General features: G+C 34.5%; 1 protein-coding gene across 9 annotated transcripts in view; it reads right to left on the bottom strand.

The window, feature by feature from the left end:
• The window catches only part of LOC126828382 (trichohyalin), a 183,168-nt gene that overhangs the window by 87,667 nt on the left and 73,471 nt on the right, over window positions 1-22,030 (bottom strand). The gene's annotated exons all lie outside the window — the stretch shown is intronic.

Raw genomic sequence — 22,030 nt, 5'->3', positions numbered from 1 at the left:
CTAGACAGCTGTCTTGTCTAGCCCTCTGTCCTGCATCACTGACAAGGGAGAACCATGCCGGAAAATCTGGAATAACTTTCTCGGCCAATGCAGGGATCGAACACCCGACCTCCAGACTAGATAGCCAGTGTCTTACCGACTTAACCAACGTGATCCCCGTTGTGGCTACAATTCCTGGATTTGAAGGTCAGGTATGATATGAAACGAATATTTTGAACCGGTTCACCAATGCAACCAATCCGTGACGGGTTAACTGATAGAGGGTTACATCCTTGATATAAATATACTTGTCGCGGGTTTTAAAAATAGAAATATATATATAAAGGTAGCTCAAAATTCATCTCTACATGTACATAGGCCAAGGGGGGATCATGTGGCTAAGTGGGTAAGACGCTGACTCGCTAGCCTTGAGGTCGGGTGTTCGATCCCTGCATTGGCCGAGAAAGTTCATCCTGATTTTCCGGTGTGGTTTCCCATTGTCAGTGATGCAGGATGGAGGGCCTGACAAGGACAGCTGTCTAGTCGTTTGGATGGGACAAAAAAAACCCCAAGGTCCAGTGTACACATTGGCATGCACATAAAAGATCCCCTGGCAGTTGGAATTCGATACAAGAGTAGGCCATAGCGTTGCTGCCTGGGCAAAATTTCCCTTATAGCACACTGTATGGCGTAACCTTTTGCGTCTCTTCAAAATATTTCAAATCTTTTGTCATGGATCAACCATTGCAAATATCCGTGTTACAATTATATTTGAAATGTGTTAAACCAATTCTGCAACACATGTAATATTGGTGTAGTATATATCTTTGTTTATACACCCACATATCAATTTTGGCCCTGTTTGTCCGTACACTGGGTGTGAAATGTGAATCATTCCGATTGTGAGAGGACAAGCATTATCAATATACAGCTTTTCAGGACTTTGCCTTCCTTGGTTAATTCTCCCTTTTTCAAATGCAATAGATGCTGTGTTTATTCTTAATTGATCTTTTTCAAATTTGTGTTACACACTGGAATCATGAGAGGACGAAACCTATCAATATTCAGCATTCCACAACATTCCATTCCAGTGTCGGCCGAGAAAGTTCTTCGTGATTTCCAGACTTGGTTTCCTCCCCTTGTCAGAGGTGCAGGACAGAGGGCCTGACAAGGAGGGACAGCTGTCTAGTCGTTTGGATGGTACGAATGACCGAGGTCCTGTGCACACATTGGTGTGCACGTGAAAGATCCCTTGGCAGTTTGAATTCGATATAAGAGTAGGCTTTAGCGCCGCTGTCTGGATAAAATTCCATAATAGTACACTGTATAGCATATTTCCATGTCATTAGCCCTGTCGGAATAGGACATTAAACCCCATTTCATTTCACTCATTCCAAAGTTACTCCTATTCCATCAATACCTTGAGCAAATAAGATAGAGGCTATAGGTTTTGGCCCAATTTGGTCAATATCCCAGTTTTTTCTTTCTTATATGCATATCAGCACTTTCATAGCGCTAATGTAGACCTTTTTCTTGAACATTTTCCCTTGTCAGTGATGCCGGACAGAGGACCTGACATGGATGGCTGACTAGTCATACGGAAGGGACCAAAAAAACAAGGTACAGTGTAAACTCAAGTGTGTGTGTGTGAAAGATCCCTTGGCAGTTGGAATTTTATATAAGAGTACGCCATAGCTCTGCACACTGTGTGGCATATGCCCGTCTTCATTTCTCAAACAGCTGTGGATAAAAACTGTTAATATTTAAATGTGTATTTTGTATTTTATAACATTATATTTTTGTCTTTTAAATAAAGTATATGTATACATACTTGTAGTATATTTTGTCATATTATTCTGCTAGATTTTTAACTTTTCTGTGCAATACATTTAGAATTCTGACTGGTTATGGGTAGATAGAGAGCAATGGGGTAAAACATCCAATAGACATAAACTGTCCTTTGGGACTAAGTGATTCAATTCAAGTTGAATAATTCATCCGCACCAGGAATCTTTAGTAGTAGGAGGACCCAGAGAAAACCCATGTTCAAGTTGGGTGTGGAAACAAACCACTTGACTCAATGACAGACCTTATGATCTAAAGCGCACACGTTGGACCACTCAACTTTTAGCCTCACCCACGGGTCAGGAAAATTTGATTATTGATTGAATGTACTTCCCATTTACTGCCGCAAATAATGAATAATTTTGAAGGTTTTAATGGTTTGTTATATTTTCGTAACTTTGGTCATCAAAATTTGACATTAGAATTGCATCCGTAAATGATGTTAATTTAATGTTAGATTTACGTTATAATGGTCGGTTAGATATCCATCATTTTGCTCATCCTTTTAACGACAATTTAACGTCAGGAAATGACGTTAATCTAGCGTAAAGTTTACGTCATTTTTACGTTATATTTACATCATTTTCTGACGTAAATCTAACGTAAAGTTTACGTCATTTTCTGACGTAAATCTAACGAAAATGACGTAAACTTTACGCAAATTTTACGTTAGATTTACGTCAGAAAATGACGTAAAGTTTACGTTAGATTTACGTCAGAAAATGACGTAAATATAACGTAAAAATGACGTAAAGTTTACGTTAGATTAACGTCATTTCCTGACGTAAAATTATCGTTAAAAAGATGAGCAAAATGATGGTAAACTGACTGACCATTTTTACGTAAATGTAACGTAAAATTAACATCATATTGTTATGTGGGGTAGTCTATTAGTCTCTATTATCCAGAAAAATATTCTACGAATATGTTGAAGACTAGGAGTTTCTGGGTGACCGAGACTAGTACGCGCCCAGCAAAATAACTAAAAGGGGAGGGGCTATCAATAGCTATATGAGCAGAAATTCTAACGTATTTGTAGGCGGGAATTAAGAAGCATGTCAATCATTCTTCTGTGTTGCCTATGATGCCTGTCACTTCGTCGTGACTATGAAATAGTGTTATTCGCTGAAGTTAGCTATGCCTGTTTACAAGTGATTTAACTATTTCGGAAGTTCTGCATTCATTTGCTGCCGTATAAACGAAGACACGTAATTCTAAAGGAATATTATGGTTGTGAATTTGATGCCGAAGCAGGATCGGCAAGCTTTCATTCAACATATTACGAAAATGCTTAATTTTGTAGGACATTTACTGACATAAATTTGAATGCCGTACAGGAATTAAGTGTGAAAAATAGCGAGGTCACCAATTTTTATCACGTACGGGATTTGAATATTTTGTTGACATGTGGTTTTTAATTGTGGTATGAATTGAATACTGTACAGGAATTAAATATGAAAAATAGCGAGGTTCACCTATTTTTATTACGTACGGGATTTGAATATTTTGACATGTGACTTTTAATTGTGGTACGAATTCGTCTGCTTAAATAACGATAAGAGTTATGCCCCTTTATTTTTGGTAAAATGTCTGACAAGAAATTTTTTGAAATCCCATCACTGGTCCGTATATACCAAAAATAAATCACATAAAACAAATAATACAACATAGATTTGAAACAGAAAGTCTTCAAGTATATGCGTAAATATGTTTCCCTTTTGTCTAAATCCCATTTATAACTGTTTGATCTCCTTTTGCAGAGGAAAGATTTGTTATTTTGAAAGATAACGAAAAATCAGTTAAAACTGTTACAATCAGAGAAAATATTATAAACATAAAGGGGGCGTTGGGCATTTACAATGTGATAACTCATAAAAAAAAATAATGATGCACACCAAAGTTTTTGCATAAAGAGATGGTTTGTCATGTATATTTCAGTAAATTTCACTATATTTGTTATGTATTCTATTCACATCGACATGTAAAATTGCGTGAAAGAATTAGGCCACTACCTTTATAGGAATATATTTATATAATTATTAGGCAATAATAATTTATTGCTGTAGTTACCCATTTCGACATATTCACTATATTTTAAAGTCATAGTTTTAAACCTATATATCTTCATTTTCAATATTTCTGGCTATTTATTATTCTATATTGAGTTCCACGTTAGTAATTTTTTAAAAAGAAACTATTTCAGATCAACAGTAATTTCTAATACGAAATGAAATGGAAAGAGGTTTAACGTCCTACTGTTCTGCTCCTAACATGGGCTAATGAAGACGGAATTTCTAATACACCTTTGATGTAATTAAAATATCTATAGCTTATGTACATAATCCATTGAGGCGTTTGTGTCGCAGACAAATTACAGTTTTTAAATAGGTTACACAACATATCGTTATCAACTTACAGAGTCATGACGAATTTTAAATTTTATTAAACCAAAGTCATCATATAACAAGACAGTGAATGTATTTGGAATATTATTGTTCTGTTTTGAAATCTATAAATTTACCTTTGGTTTATAATACACATTTTACAGTTACAATGCAATTGTGTGTCCATTTATTGCCCCTAATAAAGTCTGGCAGCAGTTATATAACATCTAGGTCAACGTTGTTACAAGTTGATGATCAGTGCTCTGGTGTCAGTTTGGTGATTATAATTAGAAATGTAAATTTCCAATATGAATTGGAAATTCCTTTTAATAATTTAACAAATCCAAAAAGAAGAACAACCAAACAAAAAATAATCTTTTAATATTATTAGAAAAGACTTTAAATTTTCCACAAAGTTTTTTTTTTTTTTTTTGGGGGGGGGGGGGGAATATGCTATAGCAAAATATCATAGTCCTATGATTTAGCATTAGTCCACATACGCCGTGATAATTTCGGCATAGTAGCAAAAGCATTTCTCCTTTTCAATGTCATGGCGTATTTCTTGGCCTTATATTTCTTTGAATAATTTGAATAACAACTTGATAACGTTTCCCCCGTCTTCGCCCTGCCCAGTCTTAAATTCCACCCATTGACTATGTTTCTTTTAAAAACCCACAAAATTCCACAAACATCATTATTGAAGCAAATATGCGTGTAGCAGCGAATGTCTTGGCTAATAATACCAATTGCCAATTCGATGAAAAATAAAGCACACAATTCATACGTTACGATATAATTAAAACATTTAATTATGAACGCATATAAACATCAATATTTGACAACAAATAGTATTGCTTATACTCTTTATCTTGTCTAGTTCATTTTTTTGTTTGAACATTTCTCTGATTACAACATAATATAATGACTTGGGCAGTTTTTTCGTTTCAGATACCAACCGAAATTTCCTATGAGAAAAAAAATGAAATGAATATAATATATACATATTATGTTAATAGAATAAGCTTTATATAAATGAGATGCTCGAAAAGTGAACCACACATTTATCCATTACAATAAGATCAAAATTGAATATACCACAGTATTCACCCACATTACAAAATTGTCCTTTTTGTTGTACTTATTAAAATAATAATAAAATAATAGAATAAGCTTTATTTAAATGAGATGCTCGAAAAGTGAACCACACATTTATCCATTACAATAAGATCAAAATTGAATATACCACAGTATTCACCCACATTACAAAATTGTCCCTTTTGTTGTACTTATTAAAATAAACTGTAACAATTCCCTCCAACTTTATCAGCTAATCCATTTGAGCACGAGAAACAGTTTGCCTCTCAACATCAAAGAGCAGAGGTTACTGTGTGTGCCTGTCAACATCAAAGAACAGTTCAGTGTGAAAAGTGTACACGAACCGACACAGAACCTGTGGTTTCTTTGTACTGTGGAGTAAATTAATAAAGCTATTTCATACAATGGAAAACAAGCGGCTATATGAACAAGCGGCTCAATATTAGGTTATATTAGTATTATTCTTTCAATCGAATCTGAATAATGTTCGGCAATGGACAATATTACGGTGGGTGGAAGCGGGCGCATGTCTCTATTTTCATCAGTGTTATTTGATATGTGAGTTATCATTTGTTATATATAGTGAAGAAATTACTTTTTCTCGGTAGTCCTATCTATGACCCAGGCAAGAGAGTGAGAGAGAGAAATGGGGTTTAACGTCCACTTGACACAAACTAGGTCATTTCGGGACTAACATGGTTTAATTTTATTTACATAATTCGCTTGCGCGTAGGGGTCTTTAGCAGTGGGAGGAAACCGGAGGACCCTGAGAAAACCCACGAGGTTGGACAGGCGACCCTACTCCTTGCCACGTACAACCGGGGATTCAAAACAACGCCAGTCGACTCAATGACAGACTTTACGATACAGCGCGCGCACGCTAACCATTCAGCCATCCACACACACCCCCCCAGGCAAGAAACTATACATTTATATATTAATACACAAACGCGTAGTAAATATAGCAGTGACGAAAACTTATAGATTTTCATTAATTGTGCAATTTTACATTTATAAACTTGCTTTCGAAACAAGATTCCTTAATCTGATAACAATGGCGATTAGAATATATCGGATAATCAATCTGGGGTTGGTTATGATATCGGGAAATGACGCACGATAATTTGTATACAAATTAAACCGACAAAAAAGATCAAATATATAAATAACTGCAGTCCGACTATGGTACGAAGTACAAAACACGTAGTATTCATCAAGAAATGAAATACGTATAAGAAAGTATATACGTACCTATCCCATGTATAATTCCATGTATAAAGACCTACACTTAACAAAGAACGATCTGCGTAAAACACACGGTCGAACAAAAAATCGCACGGTAAATTAGATTTACTGCTGGTCCATGATAAATCACCTTTGCTGCAGTTATAACACGCTTTTGAGAAAACTCACCAAACAAAGAATACACACCGTGTCAGTCGTTTTTAACCTGTTCGTTAATTAACACGCCAGTACAAAAAACGCACCATCGCCAAGATTTTCACCCCTAGCGATAATTATATCACCTTTCAGTCAATTTCTCACCCCTGTTAATTAACACACCGTACCTACAGATTTTAGCTTCTTCATAATTATTAGATTTGTTGCGATAATTAGAATTTTACCGATATTGGTACAAATTTACTAAAAAGCGAGAAATCTATACTGTAAACGTACAAATCTCACCTTTACTACTTCTCAGTGTAACCTAGGGACTAGTTGATATTTGATTGTAAAGAGTTTGACTCTATGTGTTTTTATAAAGACAATCACTCATGCCAGTGTCTGTTTAATTTAACATGTATCTTACATGAAAAATAATTTGGTAAATAAAATAGATTTAAAATACATTAATGTTGTCAAAGATATGTTTAACAAAATGGGAAATATATATAACATAGGTTTTTAATATATAGAACTCATATAACTTGTGTCGGTCAGATTTCCCTCGGGCTCCCAGAAATATTACCTCCTGGTAAGATACAGCTAAATTACTAGTTTATAGGACTAACATGCATACAATTGTGAAATATAAAAGCAAAATAAACCAGCGGCTGCCAGGCAAGATACGCCCACATTTTCGAGAGATGGATAGAGAACAAGCTAAAAAGAAAGTGATTTTTCCTACAATCAAGGGCCATAATTCAGGAAATTACAATTCGATATGCGCAAATATCGAAAGGAACCGAAATCTTTGGGTTATAAACTTACATTTCAAGTTTCAACAAAATCGGATAAAAATTGTGACCTCTATAGGGTCCACAACCTTGATATACCATATTTTTAAGCTATTTGAGAACGAGGGGCGGCCATTTTGTCTGTCAGTTTTGGGCCGATTTTCACGAAATTTGAATTTAGCTGTCCTTAGGGTTTAACGGTGACATAATAATAGGTTTTTTAAATCAGATAAAAATTATGACCTCTATAGGGTCCACAAGCTAAAAACGCGATTTTTTTGTACAATCAGGGGCCATAATTCAGGAAGTTACGGTCCAATATGTGCGAATATCGAAAGGAACCAAGATCTTTGTGTTATAAACTTACATTTCAAGTTTTAACAAAATCGGATAAAAAATTGTGACCTCTATAGGGTCCACAACCTTGATATACCATATTTTTACGCTATTTGAGAACGAAGGGTGCCCATTTTTTGTCTGTCAGTTTTGGTCCGATTTTCACGAAATTCGAACTCAGTCGTCCTTGGAGTGTAACAGTGATATAATAATACGTTTTTTTAAATCAGATAAAAATTATGACCTCTATGAGTCCACATGCTAAAAACGCGATTTTTTATACAATCGAAACCGAGATCTTTGGGTTATAAGCATACATTTTAAGTTTAAACCAAATCGGATAAAAATTGTGACCTCTACAGTGTTCACAAGCTAAAAACGTGATTTTTCGTACAATCTGGGGCCATAATCCATGAAGTTACAGTCCGATACATGCCAATATCGAATGGAAACTAAATCTTAGGGTGATAAACCTTTATTTCAAGTTTTGTTGAATTCGGATAAAAATTGTGACCTGTAGACTGTTCACAAACAATTGTGGACGGACGTCCGGACAGGGGCGACGACAATATACGTCCACATGAAAATGTGGGCGTTTAAAAATATGTATACATATTGACATCTATGTCCACTATAATACAGTTCAGATGTATTAGAATGAAATAGTCCTTGAAAATACATAAATATTAAAGAACAATAAAGTATATATGCATCTTAATAAAACTATTTCACTGTAACTATGTATTTTATATATAATTGTAAAGAATGTTTTTGTAAAATAAAAGAAAGTTTAGTTTGACATCATGCACTTTGTTTTGGTTCATTATTAACTATTGTAGGTGGTATTCATCCATTTCAGTTAATTGTTTTTCAGATATTATTACATATGTATAGCCATCATTAGCGTATATACTTTTTAACACCGCACAGATTCAACAATACACTTTTAACACGGCACAGATTCAGCAATACACTTGTGAAATAAGTTTTGAGTTGTTGTTGGGTTTTGTTAAACACACACATTACTGATTTTTTTTTCTATTTCTTCTTGCATTCTGCAATGACTAGTAACTGAATAATGGAATAATGTTTGTCATCCTTATAATTGATGGTTGTTGTTGTTCTGATGTAGCATGTCAGTACACAATGATTATCTAAGCTGGCTTTATATTTCCAGTTTCTCCAAGTGAGCCAAACGGATTCTCCAGTTGCTCTTCTTTATACTGGTTTCACAGACGAACTTCAGACTACCGGACTTGGTTTGATAGTATGCTGGTTGGTTTATGACGTTCATCTGTAAATATTACTTTTTTTTCTGATAGAACATATATACGCTATGCATCGTGTTCCAAGAAACAGCTATAGAAACGAGTGTATTAGTTCTCAAAATGGAAAGTTGGGTGGGGTGGGGTGGGTTAAATTATATTAAAAGACTTGCTATATACGTACAAGTGTGCTTGTTACCAAACCTAATAATTTGTATTTTTCTCTTTTTTTAAATATTAGAGCAGCGATCAGTGATCATAAAAAAAAGATAGGTTGCCAGGCAACGAAACATACGCCCACAGCAGCTATATTCTGGGCAGTCAACAAGAGTTGTCACATATTTTTACTTTTTTCGGTAATGAAACATTTATAATACATTAAAATCTGATTAAGAGTAACAACGCATTAAGTAATTATCAGAAAACCATTAGAATTTGTTTGGTTTTTATAAAGTTCTGCCCCGTGCTAACATTTAGTATAAAAAACATTTAACATCATGGATTTAGCTGTTCAAGTCATAAAGATTTTTGAAAATCTATATACTTGTTCGTCTCAAGATCTTAAACACTGTGTATAAATTTAAAGTCAATCAGATATTAACTTTAGCCTCTAGAGCGTCCACAAGATTTTTCAAAGTGATCAAGGGCCATAACTCTGGCAAAAATTATCGGAAATCGCTGAAAATCACTAGGCTTTTTTGTTTCATGGTCTTCAACACAGTATATAAATTTAAAGTCAATCGGATATTAACTTTAGCCTCTAGAGCGTCCACAAGAATTTTCAAAGTGATCAAGGGCCATAACTCTGGCAGTAATTATCGGAAATCGCTGAAAATTAATAGGCTTCTTCGTCTCATGACCTTAAACACTGTGTATCAATTTAAAGCAAATCGGATATTAACTTTAGCCTCTAGCGTCCACAAGATTTTTCAAAGTGATCAAGGGCCATAACTCTGGCAGTAATTATCGGAAATCGCTGAAAATCAATAGGAATAGACTTCTTGACCTTATACACTGTGTATAAATTTAAAGTCAATCGGATATTAACTTGGACCTCTAGAGCGTCCACAAGATTTTTTGAAGTGATCAAGGGCCACAACTCCGACAGTAATTATCAAAAATCGCTGAAAATCAATAGGCTTCTTCGTCTCATGACCCTAAACACAGAGTATAAATTTAAAGTCAATCGGATATTAACTTTAGCCTATAGAGCGTCCACAAGCAATTGTGGGTGACGGACGGGGGCGACAACAATATACGACCACATTTCAATGTGGGTGTATAAAAAACGTACCTTTGATATTTTTTTTTTATTATTATTAAAACGTAACATTCTTATATTCAGATATATATATATATATATATTTATATATACACACACCTTCACAATAATGTGGGGATTAGATGATGAAAGATTTGCCTTATTTGTGATCTGGATGTTCGTTGAACACATCCATTATTCTCCCAATTATGTATATCCTAGAATATAATTAAATCATATTCAAGTATCTTTACGATATATTTATATAAATCAAATTCATATATTATATTTACATATCTATACGATATAGTTAAGTCATATTCATAATCACATATCTCTACGATGTGTTCCTATCATATTTCTTTACGATATATTTATATATCTTTATGATATATATTTAAATCATATTCACATTATTTTCAATTAACATCTTAAATCACATACCTTTACTCATAATATATATTGTAAGTAATATCTTACATAGCTCTTTATTGTCACATATGTGAAAATTATCGTACTTATCGGGATATCCACATATTTTTCGTTTATTTACGATAAAGTCATATCTCATGTCCTTGTGAATATACAATTATATTTATTCATATCATTTATTTGTATACAAATTAAACCGACAAAAAAGATCAAATATATAAATAACTGCAGTCCGACTATGGTACGAAGTACAAAACACGTAGTATTCATCAAGAAATGAAATACGTATAAGAAAGTATATACGTACCTATCCCATGTATAATTCCATGTATAAAGACCTACACTTAACAAAGAACGATCTGCGTAAAACACACGGTCGAACAAAAAATCGCACGGTAAATTAGATTTACTGCTGGTCCATGATAAATCACCTTTGCTGCAGTTATAACACGCTTTTGAGAAAACTCACCAAACAAAGAATACACACCGTGTCAGTCGTTTTTAACCTGTTCGTTAATTAACACGCCAGTACAAAAAACGCACCATCGCCAAGATTTTCACCCCTAGCGATAATTATATCACCTTTCAGTCAATTTCTCACCCCTGTTAATTAACACACCGTACCTACAGATTTTAGCTTCTTCATAATTATTAGATTTGTTGCGATAATTAGAATTTTACCGATATTGGTACAAATTTACTAAAAAGCGAGAAATCTATACTGTAAACGTACAAATCTCACCTTTACTACTTCTCAGTGTAACCTAGGGACTAGTTGATATTTGATTGTAAAGAGTTTGACTCTATGTGTTTTTATAAAGACAATCACTCATGCCAGTGTCTGTTTAATTTAACATGTATCTTACATGAAAAATAATTTGGTAAATAAAATAGATTTAAAATACATTAATGTTGTCAAAGATATGTTTAACAAAATGGGAAATATATATAACATAGGTTTTTAATATATAGAACTCATATAACTTGTGTCGGTCAGATTTCCCTCGGGCTCCCAGAAATATTACCTCCTGGTAAGATACAGCTAAATTACTAGTTTATAGGACTAACATGCATACAATTGTGAAATATAAAAGCAAAATAAACCAGCGGCTGCCAGGCAAGATACGCCCACATTTTCGAGAGATGGATAGAGAACAAGCTAAAAAGAAAGTGATTTTTCCTACAATCAAGGGCCATAATTCAGGAAATTACAATTCGATATGCGCAAATATCGAAAGGAACCGAAATCTTTGGGTTATAAACTTACATTTCAAGTTTCAACAAAATCGGATAAAAATTGTGACCTCTATAGGGTCCACAACCTTGATATACCATATTTTTAAGCTATTTGAGAACGAGGGGCGGCCATTTTGTCTGTCAGTTTTGGGCCGATTTTCACGAAATTTGAATTTAGCTGTCCTTAGGGTTTAACGGTGACATAATAATAGGTTTTTTAAATCAGATAAAAATTATGACCTCTATAGGGTCCACAAGCTAAAAACGCGATTTTTTTGTACAATCAGGGGCCATAATTCAGGAAGTTACGGTCCAATATGTGCGAATATCGAAAGGAACCAAGATCTTTGTGTTATAAACTTACATTTCAAGTTTTAACAAAATCGGATAAAAAATTGTGACCTCTATAGGGTCCACAACCTTGATATACCATATTTTTACGCTATTTGAGAACGAAGGGTGCCCATTTTTTGTCTGTCAGTTTTGGTCCGATTTTCACGAAATTCGAACTCAGTCGTCCTTGGAGTGTAACAGTGATATAATAATACGTTTTTTTAAATCAGATAAAAATTATGACCTCTATGAGTCCACATGCTAAAAACGCGATTTTTTATACAATCGAAACCGAGATCTTTGGGTTATAAGCATACATTTTAAGTTTAAACCAAATCGGATAAAAATTGTGACCTCTACAGTGTTCACAAGCTAAAAACGTGATTTTTCGTACAATCTGGGGCCATAATCCATGAAGTTACAGTCCGATACATGCCAATATCGAATGGAAACTAAATCTTAGGGTGATAAACCTTTATTTCAAGTTTTGTTGAATTCGGATAAAAATTGTGACCTGTAGACTGTTCACAAACAATTGTGGACGGACGTCCGGACAGGGGCGACGACAATATACGTCCACATGAAAATGTGGGCGTTTAAAAATATGTATACATATTGACATCTATGTCCACTATAATACAGTTCAGATGTATTAGAATGAAATAGTCCTTGAAAATACATAAATATTAAAGAACAATAAAGTATATATGCATCTTAATAAAACTATTTCACTGTAACTATGTATTTTATATATAATTGTAAAGAATGTTTTTGTAAAATAAAAGAAAGTTTAGTTTGACATCATGCACTTTGTTTTGGTTCATTATTAACTATTGTAGGTGGTATTCATCCATTTCAGTTAATTGTTTTTCAGATATTATTACATATGTATAGCCATCATTAGCGTATATACTTTTTAACACCGCACAGATTCAACAATACACTTTTAACACGGCACAGATTCAGCAATACACTTGTGAAATAAGTTTTGAGTTGTTGTTGGGTTTTGTTAAACACACACATTACTGATTTTTTTTTCTATTTCTTCTTGCATTCTGCAATGACTAGTAACTGAATAATGGAATAATGTTTGTCATCCTTATAATTGATGGTTGTTGTTGTTCTGATGTAGCATGTCAGTACACAATGATTATCTAAGCTGGCTTTATATTTCCAGTTTCTCCAAGTGAGCCAAACGGATTCTCCAGTTGCTCTTCTTTATACTGGTTTCACAGACGAACTTCAGACTACCGGACTTGGTTTGATAGTATGCTGGTTGGTTTATGACGTTCATCTGTAAATATTACTTTTTTTTCTGATAGAACATATATACGCTATGCATCGTGTTCCAAGAAACAGCTATAGAAACGAGTGTATTAGTTCTCAAAATGGAAAGTTGGGTGGGGTGGGGTGGGTTAAATTATATTAAAAGACTTGCTATATACGTACAAGTGTGCTTGTTACCAAACCTAATAATTTGTATTTTTCTCTTTTTTTAAATATTAGAGCAGCGATCAGTGATCATAAAAAAAAGATAGGTTGCCAGGCAACGAAACATACGCCCACAGCAGCTATATTCTGGGCAGTCAACAAGAGTTGTCACATATTTTTACTTTTTTCGGTAATGAAACATTTATAATACATTAAAATCTGATTAAGAGTAACAACGCATTAAGTAATTATCAGAAAACCATTAGAATTTGTTTGGTTTTTATAAAGTTCTGCCCCGTGCTAACATTTAGTATAAAAAACATTTAACATCATGGATTTAGCTGTTCAAGTCATAAAGATTTTTGAAAATCTATATACTTGTTCGTCTCAAGATCTTAAACACTGTGTATAAATTTAAAGTCAATCAGATATTAACTTTAGCCTCTAGAGCGTCCACAAGATTTTTCAAAGTGATCAAGGGCCATAACTCTGGCAAAAATTATCGGAAATCGCTGAAAATCACTAGGCTTTTTTGTTTCATGGTCTTCAACACAGTATATAAATTTAAAGTCAATCGGATATTAACTTTAGCCTCTAGAGCGTCCACAAGAATTTTCAAAGTGATCAAGGGCCATAACTCTGGCAGTAATTATCGGAAATCGCTGAAAATTAATAGGCTTCTTCGTCTCATGACCTTAAACACTGTGTATCAATTTAAAGCAAATCGGATATTAACTTTAGCCTCTAGCGTCCACAAGATTTTTCAAAGTGATCAAGGGCCATAACTCTGGCAGTAATTATCGGAAATCGCTGAAAATCAATAGGAATAGACTTCTTGACCTTATACACTGTGTATAAATTTAAAGTCAATCGGATATTAACTTGGACCTCTAGAGCGTCCACAAGATTTTTTGAAGTGATCAAGGGCCACAACTCCGACAGTAATTATCAAAAATCGCTGAAAATCAATAGGCTTCTTCGTCTCATGACCCTAAACACAGAGTATAAATTTAAAGTCAATCGGATATTAACTTTAGCCTATAGAGCGTCCACAAGCAATTGTGGGTGACGGACGGGGGCGACAACAATATACGACCACATTTCAATGTGGGTGTATAAAAAACGTACCTTTGATATTTTTTTTTTATTATTATTAAAACGTAACATTCTTATATTCAGATATATATATATATATATATTTATATATACACACACCTTCACAATAATGTGGGGATTAGATGATGAAAGATTTGCCTTATTTGTGATCTGGATGTTCGTTGAACACATCCATTATTCTCCCAATTATGTATATCCTAGAATATAATTAAATCATATTCAAGTATCTTTACGATATATTTATATAAATCAAATTCATATATTATATTTACATATCTATACGATATAGTTAAGTCATATTCATAATCACATATCTCTACGATGTGTTCCTATCATATTTCTTTACGATATATTTATATATCTTTATGATATATATTTAAATCATATTCACATTATTTTCAATTAACATCTTAAATCACATACCTTTACTCATAATATATATTGTAAGTAATATCTTACATAGCTCTTTATTGTCACATATGTGAAAATTATCGTACTTATCGGGATATCCACATATTTTTCGTTTATTTACGATAAAGTCATATCTCATGTCCTTGTGAATATACAATTATATTTATTCATATCATTTATTCTTATTTTTTGGTAACTTCACCAATAGCGATCTCATAGATCATTAAAAATTAACGCTTATTTTTCACACAACATTAATATAATTTTAACATATAAAGTTAGTATGTTGAATTTGCATTTAAATGTCTTTATTCTTTATTTTACAGAGTTTCGTTTATTTATCATCATCGGTTTATTTAGATCCTTTTAGATCAAACCTTCTAAAATAACACTATTAGGTCATTTACATTTTTATATAATTCATTTTAAAATTTAAATATTACTCTTATTCATATCTATTACTGAATATATCATATTTTATATATGCTCAGTCACTTTATATATGTTCAGTCACTTTATACCTGTTCAGATTGCTCAATTGCAAGTCATTATCAAGGGCTGAAAGCTTTCACTAATTATTTTAACAATTTCTAAATTTATTTTTGAATAATATGTAACTGCATTGATCGTCACCAATGAAACATACGCAATAATATAATATAGACTACCATGGTTAGCTAGGCCACGTGGTAAACAATATCTCGATGAAATACCAAATTATTGTTTAAATAATAAAAGTAAACATAGATCTTTTTCTGTAGCAAATTTCAATCGCCTTTTACGATTCACAATTTAGCTTGCGGATGACGAATTCTTAGCCTCACATCATCAGGGGTATTTTCGTTTGTCTAGATCTGAATCAAATTGAATATGTCTTCAATGGACTTGGCGCTCAATATTCCCATCTTTGTATAATAGTAAGGATTATTTGGAAATGATATTTTTGTATCGTATGTAGCGTATTGAATTCTAAATCAACCCGTTCTCTAGTCTACATGACTCCTGGTATAAATTATTTGACAAGTAGTCTTCCAGCTCTGATGTTCTGTCTTCTACATGGCGATGCAGATTGCAGTTATCCGAATTTCTATTGTTCGTAAATGTATTTTCAAGTCTCGAAATTGCATTCTTCCAGTTTGGTTTACTATGGAGATGATGGCATTTACTTTTTGGAGGACTGAATTGGTGCGTAGAAATACTTGCAATATTGACTTTGTCAAAAAATTTATGATTTCTTAATGGTCATTTTCTAATTTTACCCTCCTTAGTTCTTTGAATGTGATAATTCTGTATAATTTCGCCCTGCAGCATGTCTGATGGTTCCCAAGAGGTAGATTTGGAATGATTTGTCCATTTTACTTTATAAAACATGTTCTGGGTTTTTTCTTTTAAAAACTACTATAGACTTAATATCTTCCTTTTGGAATTTATTATCGCTCTTGGCGTGTTTGTTATTAATTCTTTTGTCCTAATTTCTAAATTTTTATGTTTATTTTTCTTATTTATGAGATCTTCATACGCATTTGTTTTGGCGGGATTAGGATCAGCTGTTTTGGTATCATCCACGTGTTCTGTACGTTCTGGTAGTGGTATAACTTGCTCTAACGCTTCGGGATTAAGATTAATGTCTGAACCTAGATATTCTGTAGGACAATACGCTAGACGGCTGGATGGATCGTAATACAATTTCAATCTAGCAACATTGATTAGTGATTTCACCTCTCGGTTGTCTGTTGCACATCGCAGACGATATGTAAAATTACCTTTAGATTTGGTTATATAATATGGTCCTACCTAATGTTTTTGAAGTTTGGCTGAAAGTCTGACAGTTGTTTTAGAACAGTACAACCAAACTTTATCGCCTGTTTTTAAATGTGGCACTTTAGCTTTTTTATTGTGTTGCTGTGTATATTTTTCTTGTGCCTGTTTTACATAGATTTCAGCCTCTTTACATGTTATGGAGTATTTTTGACATATAATCTTTCACAGAATTTGATATAGTCTGTTTAGGAGCTAATGCAGCATTATCTAGGGCTGTATGCATCTGACGACTGAAGAGCATGTAAAATGGTGATTGTCCCGTAGATTGAGTAGCTGGTGTCATTCTACAAGCCATCATTATTCTGGGAAGCAGATCAGGCCAGTTAGTTTGATCTTGTGTAACCTATCTTTAATGAATCTGTTCATTCATTCACAGGTGCTATTAGTTTGTGGGTGATATGGGCTTGTATAATGGCGTTTTACCTCGAATAGTTCACATAGGATAGGGCTTTACCAGGTTAGACATGAATTGTGTACCTCTATCAGATATTAATGATCGTGGACACCCATATCTGGTAAACACATTCTTGTATAAAACGTCTGCCACATCTTTTGAAGATTGTGATTTTAAAGCAAAACATTCTGGCCATTTCGAAGCACTGTCAACTAATAATAAGCAGTATTTACTACAATCCTTTGCGGTGGGAAATGGACCAAGAAAATCCATATGCCATCTACAAAATACATCCTCAATCGGCATAGGCGTTAACGGTACTGGGTTTGCATGCAGGTTGTTTTTGGCTTGCTGATACATCTCACAAGTTTTCACATAGTTTGTAATTTTGCTAAACATTTGCGGCCAGTAGTACATTAATCTTATGCTACTTAATGTACGTTCCGCTCCTTGATGACCGCCGCTTGGTAGATTATCATGATAAACTTGCAATATATCATGTCTTAAAGTTTTTGGCACTGCTATTTGCTTAAAGATACATTATGGGAGATTTTTATAGAGAATTGGCCATTCTTGCTATAACAGTTCAAAAGTAGATGATGAAAGAAGAATATATTGAAAATTTCAGTCAAATTACTTTATTCTGAACATAGTTATCATCGTGCCTTCACCTTTGCCGATCGTTTGATTGACAGGCGTTAACACCACCTACATATCTCGATTATCAAGTAAAGTTTTCAGTGGCATGCGGAAACGCTCTACAGCAGCCTCGCTAAGTACACTCTATCATTTAGCCTCGATCTAACCAACGTATTCTCATCAGGATGCGCCATATTTGAATTAATTGATAAGTGAAATCCTATTTAAATCCGAGCTGTAGCCGGGCCATCCGTGGGTCTACAGAGTTGATTTTGGGCTTGTTGTTTAAATAAAGATCTAATTTATAATTTCTATAACAGATTTTGCTCTTGTATAATGTATGTTTAATTATTCTTTCTGGTTTAGATAAATTTTTGGTTCGAGGCGTATAAAAGTGATATAAGATGCCATCAATAATATCGAAAGATTTTGCTTTGCTAACAACTCTATCAGCGTCACATTTGCTTTCGGGTACTACTTTATTTTTCAGGTAAATAATGATATCAGCGTAATCAGGACAAATTTTCTGTAAATGATGAAGATTGATATTATGTAATAATTGACCCGGATCTTTGTTATTTTTGAATAAATTATCGAAAACATTAACAGTATTGACGCAATATATTGGTTATTAATGTCACGTCATTTTTATATTCAAAGGTGATCGAATTTAAGGATGGGGCTTCGCATGATGTACTGAATATATATGTGTCGGGTTCAGCTGGTTTCTCATTTACTTCATTGTATTCATTGTCTGGATAGGCAATCAGCCGCGACATTTCTGGTACCTGCAATGTGCTTAATCTTAAACTTATAACCTTGCAGTCGCAATGCCCATCGCAATAGTCTACCTGATTTTGGGGTTTTGACATTTCCTAGCCATGTTAGCGCAATATGATCAGTATAAACTATGAACTCGTTTGCCTGGAGATATATCCTGTATTCTTCGATAGCTTCTACTAACACCAGACCTTCTTTTTCACTTATAGGCCAGTTTCGTTCAGCCTTCCGCAGTGAACGCCCCCCATAAGAAATGGGATGTTCCTTGCCATGATGCATTTGTGACATGACATATGCAATAGAATTGTTGGATGCATCACAGTGGATAATGAATTGTTTATCCAACTTTGGAAAAATGATTACTGGTTCTGTACTCAATGCTTTTTTTAGATCTAAATATCTGTTTTCGTCTTCTTTGGACCATTCAAATTTTGTATCTTTAGCAAGCAAATCGGTTAAATGAAATGAAATGAAATGAAATGGAGTTTAACGTTCTACTATTCTGCTCCAAACCTGGGCTAATGAAGACAGGCATACGCCATACAGTGTGCTATGAGGGAAATTTTGCCCGGACAGTGGCACTACGGCCTACTCTTATATCGAATTCCATCTGCCAAGGGATCTTTTACGTGCACGCCAATGTGTACACGGGACCTCGGTTTTCCGTCCCATCCGAACGACTAGACAGCTTTCCTTGTCAGCCCCTCCGTCCTGCATCACTGACAAGGGAGAACCATGCCGGAAAATCTGGATGAACTTTCTCGGCCAATGCAGGGATCGAACACCCGACCTCCAGGCTAGCGAGCTAGCGTCTTATACACTTAGCCACGTGATCCCCTCAAATCGATTAAAGGAGAAACAATTATAGAATATCCTTTTATAAGAGAGAGAGAGAGAAATGGGGTTTGACGTCCAGTCGACACAAACTAGGTCATTTCGGGACTAACACATGGTTCAATTTTATTTCAATAATTCGCTAGCGCGTAGGGGTCTTTAGCAGTGGGAGGAAACCGGAGGACCCAGAGAAAACCCACGAGGTTGGACAGGCGACCCTACTCCTTGTCACATACAACCGGGGATTCGAAACCCTGCCAGTTGACTCAAATCCTTTTATAAACTTCCTGTAATAATTGGTCAAACCAAGAAAACTTCTAACTTCTTTCTGCGATTTAGGTCTAGGGAACATTGCCACTGCAGCAGTTTTTGACTGGTCGGTCTGAATTCCCATGGCGCTTATTTTATGTCCAAGATATTTTATCTCTTTTGCAGCAAAATTACACTTTGAAGGCTTCAGTTTTATGTTCCCATGTCTTAACCTGTCGAAAACTTGTTCAAGTGCAACTAAGTATGTATTGAAATCCTTACTAAAGCAACATATATCATCAATATAAGCTAGACATATTTTCCATGATAATCCTTTTAGAACCTTTGTTATCAGAGACATAAAAGATGTTGGTGAGTTCATTAACCCATAGGGTAAGCGTGTGAACTCAAATATTCCTTCGTGTGTTATAAATGCACTTTTATGGGCAGTATCTGGGTGTAGAAGTATTTGCCAGAAAGAATTTTTCAAATCCATGCTACTAAATATTTCCGATTCTGCTATCACTGTAACATTGGTACTTTTTAATCTGGCGTAAATAGCGTTAATTTCTACTCTGTGTCCAATTATTCATAAATATTGTTGAATTTCGGCGAATAGTGCTCAATTTGTACTTCTATCGAATTTCAATCTCACTGTTTAATTTTGATTACTAAGCGTCTAATTAACTAGTGTTTAGTTTCTCGACACGTGTTGAATTATAAGCGTCCCGTCTAATTAGCACGACTGTTCAATAATTTCACGTGCCATTTTCAGATATTACGATTGGTTTAGTTGTTGGTCATTGTTCAGTTTTGCCGCCGAATGTCTATTTTGCCACAATGTTGAAATACTGTAATAAGTGTTAGTTTTAGTACTGACCTGTTGCGATACCGTGAAATATTATTTTTCAAGATTCATACGACGGCAGGTACCTGTAATGCCTGTCATTATCCAGGGATTATTTTTCAAGATCACTACGGTGAAACAGATGTTGGATTTTTAATGGCGACGGGACGGTTCCGAAGCAGAGCTTACCGTTTCATCCACAATCATAAAACATGTATTTATATATCCATTTAAAACAGTATTTCCCACACTGACAACACATCCACGAATGATAAACCTCACGCATCTGATTTACGTGTGTACGAGTTGACTCCCTGCACTGATTAAACCCTTTTATTTAAATGTCTTCGCAATTAAGACTAATTGCATGGATATTGCACCAATCATATATTACATAATATGGGATCTATAGAAAGCATTTTGGGTTGAAGGGTAGTGCAATTATCTGTGGCAATAAACACAGAAGGCTTGTAGAATTCATACACATGTGTCAGAAGCTAACAATATGTCTATTGTGTGGGGGGTAAGATGCTGGCTCGCTAGCCTGGAGGTCGGGTGTTCGATCCCTGCATTGGCCGAGAAGTTCTAGCAGATTTCCCGGCGTGGTTTCCCCTTGTCAGTGATGCAGCATGGAGGGCCTGACAAGGACAGCTGTCTAGTCGTTCAGATGGGACAAAAAAACGAGGTCCCGTGTACACATTGGCGTGCACGTAAAAGATCCCTTGGCAGTTGGAATTCGATTTAAGAATGGGGATATCATAAATAAGTTAATTCGATGTTTTTGTGGCATGTACTATATTAGATGAGATCGAAAGAGCATTTTAGATTAGGGGTTACAGAACAACAAGTAAGGTGGAATTAAAAAGTCGAACGGAACTGTTCTTCAGACTGAATTGCGACGCCAATCATAAAATTTTACTAAGTTCGTGCTGCCATACTTTCTAGGCAGAAATAGCTCTTTGGATTTAATGTCTTCGATAGAAATTTTGGCATTTACCTGTGACAATAATTTAAGCTTTGTGCAAAAATCGTCAAGCATATAGTTTCAACTTGGAAAAAATGTTAGAAAATGGCTAACAATCAGCATTGTTGATTGTAAAACATTCTTGGTTCATTTTTGCTTGAACGAATTCTGAATACCATGGATACCTATTAGTCCGATAAT

Source organism: Patella vulgata, chromosome 7 (genome assembly GCF_932274485.2).
Source record: "Patella vulgata chromosome 7, xgPatVulg1.2, whole genome shotgun sequence".
In the NCBI taxonomy this organism is placed as follows: Eukaryota; Metazoa; Mollusca; class Gastropoda; family Patellidae; genus Patella; species Patella vulgata.
Note: the sequence above shows the minus strand (reverse complement) of the source record. Positions and strands in the feature narration are given on the sequence as shown.